We start from the raw sequence: 8,125 nt of genomic DNA on the forward strand, positions 1-8,125 counted from the left end.
TGTGTAGAGTAATTTATTTTTTGCATTAGAGGTCATCGTGTGGGGTGACATTAGGTTTGGGTTTACCATGAAGGGGTAATCATTGCTTGTTGCTAGACCTAGGAATTATTTGCCTTAAATTCTTTATGAATTTGCTGTCAATTTTTCTATATTATTAGAATTGCATGTGGCCTTAAAAAAGTTTACTGGACTATTCTATGTGAATTATGTTCATACTTTACTTGTGGTCATTATTTGGCATTGGTGGCAAATGTAGGTCTAAGGTAAATGCGAAAAATAACATATATTTTAACTGTGGTAAAATTTGGACATAGTTGAAAGAGATTATCCTAAGATGATAATAAAAGGAAAGATGAGGATAGAGACAAGGCGAATGTGACTTTAGGGTCGAGTAGTGATCCTAGTAACATTTATTGAGAGAATAAACCTGGTTCTTACATTGCATCTGTGTGTAATCCTTTCTGCATATATGTGGTCACTTAATTTTGTTGCAATGTTGATTTTACACTTTCAATATGTTTGATGTATGCAATTGCATGAATTAGAGTAACTTATTACTTTATGTAATATGTTTACATGTATAGTGAGTTAAGTTTTGTGGCGTACTCTATTTGCTCTGTGAGCGGTGTGAGAGTGTGGTAGTGAAAAGAAAGTGGGGCAACCGTTTCTCTCCTTCATCTTTGTGAGCCTGTGTGGTTTGTAAGATTATGTAAGGCAGCCATGTTAGGGTCACATTCTTTATCTTTGTGAGCCTCTTTTGTGAGTGTAGTGAAGTAATCGACTCTTTTTTCGATTCTTTTTGAGAGTGTCACCTTCACTATTTTCTTTGTGAATTTTTTTGGGAGCATTGGTGAGTGGATTAACCTTTGTGGTCACCGAAAGGTGTTGATTTGCCATAGTGAGTTTGAGATGCATTAGCAATGTGTTGTGTGTCTTTTGGTAAAGTGGAGTATAGATGCCTAGGGGTACATGGTGATTTGTTACGGGGATGTGGAGTGTGACATTTGGATCACGAGTGGAGATGTGATCAAATGTTTAGAATCCTTCATTTATAAAGAGACCCTGATCAGGTGGAGTATGAGAGATGCACTTCTATCACTTCTGTTAGGTGGAGGACCATTATCCACGTAGGTTGGAAGAAGTGATGTGGAAATAGAGAATTATCCCGTGGACTTAGGATCTATTTTGACTTGCCAACTAGACATGAGTTGAGTGATCTGTCTAGCGAGCTTGGTGGGTAATGAGAGGAGATATGTGTTCTTGAGGTGTGAGCAACACGGAATGGGATAGGATAAATGTGGTGAGATCTTTTCTTAGGGTCATTTATGCATGTGTTGCATATGTGGTTGACTGTGGTTTGATTGACTTGGTGTTAATCTATGGTTCTATGTGAACATGTTTCTGAAAATATCTGTGTGTGTTATCCTATAGTATATCGTCATCGCATGTGTATTTGCTTTTGATTGTTTGCTGTTAAATATTTGCTTCTACTTGGGTGTTTTTTGACCTTAGCCCCAATGAGTATATGGAGCAGGTATGGTATGTGTTTCAAGTTGGAAACATGAGGTAAGGTCTGTGATACAATTTTATTGGCTACCTTGATTATACAAGTATTAACTGTGTGTTTTGATTGCTTGCAGATTTATTGGGCATCAAGGTGGAAATTTGTTCGATTTTTGATACCCAATAAATCCCGGGCTATGATGTTAACGTGGGTTAATATTATTTCATAGGCATAGGCCGATGAATGAAATAAATCCAACAATCAAGTCCATGAGCTACACCCCGGCCCAATTGTATTTCTTATGGATGGCTTGAATCTTGGCCAGTTTACCCCTTTAATAGTCCAACTTAAAACCTAACCCTAAAGTATATATTTGGCTATAACCCTAGCCACTTTCATATGATGTTTTGTGAGACTTTGTGCGAAAAAAAGAGAATCTCGACTGCCTTCTTGGTGAGTGAAAAAAGCCCCTAGAAGTGTCCAAAACACCTGTTTACTTTGTGTAATTGGTGGTTCCTTCATAATATACATTTGTGGTGTCTTCTTCTAGCTTTTGTGGCCACAAATTATCATCATTTCTTGTCCTACGTGGATAAGATTGAATAGCAACCGAGGTGAATTATATTGGCTGTGGTTTGGAGCCGATTGGATTGGTTGTTGGTAAATAAAGGTACGTTGGACTGAGTCTGAAAAACCACCGTTTGAAGATCTTTCAAGAGAGCGTCCGCAACAAACCTCCGATGGTAGATTATTCAACATCTTCCATCTGCTTGAACATTGAAATCTCAAAAAATTATCAAAGGCTCAACAAAAGAAATATTACTCACAATTGGCACTTGAAATTGGTAAGTATAAATACTTATTTTTAATTTTATTTTAGTTAAATTAGTATATTGTTTGAATATTTAAATCTTATTTCAGTGTATGATTTTAGAAAAATAAAATATTATAGTTTTAAAGGGATGTATAATTTTTTTTAGCAAAAACAAGGAAAAAAATTCATCTGTTCAAATGCAAAATGTAGAAGCCAGCCAGCCTGGATAGCTCGGGCTTTTTTTTTGTCATATTTTTTTCGTACTTTTATTCTGGTAATTACAATTTTTTTAATAAATAATGTTTCCTAATGCAGATGTGGGATCAGCTGCTCTCCCGATTTCTTACTTTGGTGAATTTGAAAATAATGAAAATGATCGATGGGTGTGAAAATGGACGAGTGAAAGACATGGTTGTACTGCAATTATAATAACATCAAATATATCATATGCATAAATATACAATGAAATATAGAACTTGCTGAAAGTCGATCCCTCTGAGTACGACATGTAATTGGGATTTTTAATGGACGAGCATACATCCATTTCAATTCCACCTATAACGGTTACTTCTAAAGTTGAAATGAAGGTTTTAATTGAAATTAACCAGAAACGTGCGATTCCTATTTGTGTAACTTTGATTAAGAAGAATGTCCCCGAGAGTGAACACGAAGATTTTGATTGAGGGGATCGTAATGTGAATGAGTTTTGGGACACAGTGGAAATAGTGCGTGATGATGTTGTAGCTGTTCCAAAGACAGTTGCTCCTCATCATGATCTCACTGTTACACACAGAATTTGCTCGCTAGTTTAAGACAACGAAAGAGATAATAACTTTACAAATGAGAATTTGATTATTTTATCCCGTCTGAGACATGAGTCGAGTGGGAGCTCACAGGCTGGATTGAGTGCACGGTCCTCTAATTGTTCGCGTATGGTCCCTGATGATGAAGATTTGTATGTCGAGCAACTGTTTGACACGAAGAAAGATTTGCAGGAAACTATTCACCGGATTGCTTTAAAACACAATTTTGAGTTTAAAGTGAAAAAATCAAATAAGTCGATTTACACAATTGTCTGCGTTGACAACAGTTGCCTTTGGTGTTTGCGAGCAACGAAAATGAACACGAATGAGTTCTTTGTGGTTCGTAAGTATGCACGGGAAGATACTTGCGAAGTGGATATTAGTCGAAATGATCACAGGCAAGCCCAATCATGGTTCATTGGTCGAGAAGTAATGCACAAGTTTTAGGATCCACGAACAATCTACCGATCTTCGGACATTATTAATGACGTTCATCGACAGTACGTTGTGGTCATGAGCTATCAGAAGGTTTGGAAGGCCAAAGAATGCGCGTTGGAGGACTTGATGAATTCGACCGAGGAGAGTTATGCTAAATTGACCAGGTATTTCTTTTTTTAGATGTTTATTTAATAGTTATCTAACTAATTCAATCATTAATTTCAATTGTTTATTTAATTATTTATCGATTCTTTATTTAATGTGTAATTAATTATTTAATTCAATTGTTAATTTTTCAGTTTTTTAATATTATTTATTTAATTATTTAAATTATGATTATTGTTTATTTAATTTGTCAGGTTTTGCTATAATATGGGAAGAATTAATACTGGATCGACATCTTTTATTGAGAAAGATGACGAGAATTGCTTCAAGTATTTTTTTATGGCCCTTAGACAATACGTTCGAGGATTTCGAAACACAATACGACCCTTAATCCTAGTCGATGGTACAACCCTCAAGGCGAGATATGGGGCAAGTTGATTATTACAATATGTCAAGATGCTAACATCCAAATTTACCCTCTTGCATTCGACATAGTTGACGGAGAAAATTATTTGGCAATGCGTTGATTTTTCACGAAGTTGAGGAAAGTAATTGGGGATGTCGAGAACCTTGCATTCGTAACCGACCGAGGACAGTCAATAATTAACGGTATCTCCGAAATCTTCCCCGATGCACATCATGGTTATTGTATGTACCATATACAATAAAATTTGAAGACCAGGTATTGAGGCAAAGGCATCGTTACGTTGTTTAGAAGAGCTGCAAAGGCTTACAGTTTTCAAGAGTTTGAAAAGTTTATGGTTGAAATAGAAAGTAAATCCTATGATGCATGGGAGTATCTGACAGAGATGAGGATCGAACATTGGGCACGATCACATTTTCTAGGACGTCGATACAACATGATGACGTCGAACAATAAGGAGTCGCTCAATGCCTTATTTAAGAAGGATCGAGAGTTACCAATTCTCGCAATACTTGAGAATATTCGAGACAAGCTGCAACAATGGTTTAATGATCGTCGTGAAGAATCATAGAGTTGCACAAGTGTGCTAACCCCGGCTCAGGAAGATAAATTCTTCAAGACTCTAGGGTGACAAGAAAGGTATATGTAGAACCACTAGATCAGTTTCGCTTCTCCACGAGATATGCACGTAATTTCGAATACATCGTTGACTTGAATGATAACACGTGCACATATAGACAGTTTCAGTTGGAGAGTTTTCCGTGTACACATGCAGTGGCGGTGGCTATCTATAGAAGAATTCCACCACACACCTTATGCGGTACTTATTACACGACTGGTTCTTAAAGAGCAGCATATGCTGAAACCATATTTCCTGTACCGAATGAAGTCGAGTGGGAAGTTCTCGATCACATTCTCTCATTGAATAACTGTTGCCACAGCAGTCGGCCCACGTACTCCTGGACGTACACGTACGTCTAGAATACTATCCACCGGAGAATTTTCACAGCCTCGTAAGTACGGCAGGTGCGGTGCAACAGAACGTATTAGAAAATTTTGTACAAGTCAGATCCCTCTACATGACAACGTAAAAGATATATAATTGAAGTTTATGTAACATTATTTATAACATTGATTTTAATTATTTTTGCATATTTTTAATGTTAATTTTTAATGTTAATTATCAGATTTAGTTTTTTTATTTTAATATTTCATTAATTAGTTTCATAATATTTGAAGTTTTTTTTTAAAACTCAGTGCGTTCTCCATAATATATCCAAACATTATAAATACATCATTAAACATTTAAATAAACACATAAATTAAAAAATAAAAAATAAATATTAAAAATAATATATGTTTTACAATTATTTCGTAATTACAAATGAATGAATGAAATATACAATATTTAAACGTTACTGTATGTACAATTATTTTAAAGAAACACGACTCAATATCTACGGATCACCATCAAATTCAAATAAATCACAAGCTAATTTATTTCTCTAATTTTGTATCAACGCCTAGTTGATTGCATCAACCTTTTGTGCTACACTCAAAAATTTTATGTACTTGATAGCGAATATGCCGCAATCACTCCTTCGACTACAAAATATTGTATTAGCACATCATCGTCTAACTAGAACGTAAGTTGTAAATTACAAAAATAAAATAATAAACATTTACGATATTTGCTGTCTCACCGTCGTCGTGTCTCGCACAGTGGCCAGTTTGTCCTGCACAATAATGTTCGCTTGTCTAGCCAGCATGGGGATGATCACAGACACCGACTCCAGATTTTGTTCGAGTTGACCTTGTGGCAGGCATAAATGATCAGTGTCATACACATATATAGTCGAGTCGGCGAATACAATTTCCACTACAATGTAGTGATGATTGACACACACCAGAATGTACAAATGCGTACAATCCTCCCATGAACTTCCCCATAGCTTGAAACGTCTGGTACTTAATATCAACGGCACGTATGAACTCGGTGTTCAATATGAGTCGGTTAGGAATATTGAACGATCTTGGATGTTGTTCAGCTCGATCTCGTAGCAAATCCATGGTGAAGTCAATGTGCTGCACCAGGAAACACCAATTAAAAAAAGAGTTATTTAATTTCATAAATTCAAAACTCAAAAATATGTATACGTAATAAATAACAATATTACTACTTCACTTACATCATCGACGAGCCAAGCCTCCGAAGTGGTGACATCGTGAAACCACTTGTAAGGGTCCAAGATCGTCTTATGAGCAATCCTACGGCTGGCTCTAAAAAATAAGAAAAGAAATTGTTAAGTAAAAATATAGATGTGTCAGCATATGCGTAATGTACTAATCCTTATAGAATAATACAATACTTACCCGGGCATAATTGCTCTCCTCGCCGTCTCGAACGCTTTCCACTTGGCGTGGTCCACTTCCGTAAATAAATTCGGGTGCGTGCCGTCGACGAACCTCCTCCTCTTCGCCTCCGCGGTAAACGGAGAAACGACGTACTGTGATGGTGCCCTCGACCTCTTGCCGACTACCAGCTCCTGCACGTCAACAGTACCCGACACTCTCCCAATATTCGGCACTCCCTCACCTACCATCAGGACCACCTCTTTCATCCCCTCCAACACAAAAACTACGTCCGGCGAGTTTGGCGTCCAAGATGGTACCCTCTCTACCTCGGATACCCTCTCCTCCTCCGACACCCTCACGACCTCCTCCTCCGGCACCTTGGGTATCCCCTCTTCCTCTGACACCCTTACAACCTCTTCCTCTGGCACCCTCCCGACCTTCGCCTCGGGTACCTCTTCCTCTTTCGACACACTCACAACCTCCTCTTCCGACACCCTCCCAACCTCCTCCTCCATTTCCATTGAGGCCCGATTTTCCATCCCCATATCTATCAGGCCACTGAGATATGAAACTAATGCTTCATCCGATGCCCACAATGAGTCAACATACCCCGTTTGACCTCCTCAGCCCTGATAACCACCGACCCCTCCGTCACCCCCTCCATCCTGATAGCCACCTGTCCCTCCGTCATCTCCTCTGTCCTGATAGCCACATGTCCTTTTGCCACTCCCTCCATCTCGATACTCGTCAGTCCCACGCAAGCCCACTATGTCGCTCCGTATCGCTACAACCTCAGCATAAAGGTCTTCTAAATTGACCTGTACCATCCCGACATCATGTCGTAAGTCAGCTACTTCGCCTCGTAAGTCAGCTACGTCGCCTCTGATCTCCATCATAAGTCAGAACATATCGTCGATGGAAGCACTCTGCCTACGTACAGCTGATCCACGTGGGAGGCGTCCAGACGCAAGAGACGGTGATTTCATACAGGGAGGTGACACTCTCGGCGGAGGTGATCACATGTAGGGAAGTGACACCCTCGACGGAGGCGACATCCTCAGGGAATGTGACACCCTAGGCAGAGGCGACATCCTCGGGGAATGTGACTCTCTCGACGGAGGTGATAGTCGATGGCGCTCCTAAAAAAAGAAACATTACAAATCAATAATTTAATTAAAAAATTATAATGATAATCAACATATTATATTCAATTAACATACCGTGTCCCGATCGACGATGGACTCAAGCCTCTCTTGAGCAACACGATCTGTCAACAACTCACGGATATAAGTCAGCTCAGTGAGGATTTCAAACTGACATATTGACATTTCATCGAATTACTGACCACGTATCCAGTTTCGAAAATGACATACAACAGAAAGCGCAAATATATAATACGTACCTCAGGATCGTCTAGGATAACTGATAACTATTTTGCAAAGGGCTTGTCTTGTGCTCGCCAGCGGCGCATCCGAGGGATGCATGTATCCCCTCTCCTCGCATACTGAGCAGCCAGGATGGGAACAGTCTTGTAGACCCATATCTGCAACAATTACGATTATTATATGTACAATTTAATATAAAAAAATGGATAACTCATTATGTTAAACATTTACCTGCAAAGCTAACGGTAGGCCATATACATCGTACTTACGCTCCGACCTATCTCCCCTAGTCATCAA

Source organism: Olea europaea, chromosome 11 (assembly GCF_002742605.1).
Source record: "Olea europaea var. sylvestris chromosome 11, O_europaea_v1, whole genome shotgun sequence".
In the NCBI taxonomy this organism is placed as follows: Eukaryota; Viridiplantae; Streptophyta; class Magnoliopsida; order Lamiales; family Oleaceae; genus Olea; species Olea europaea.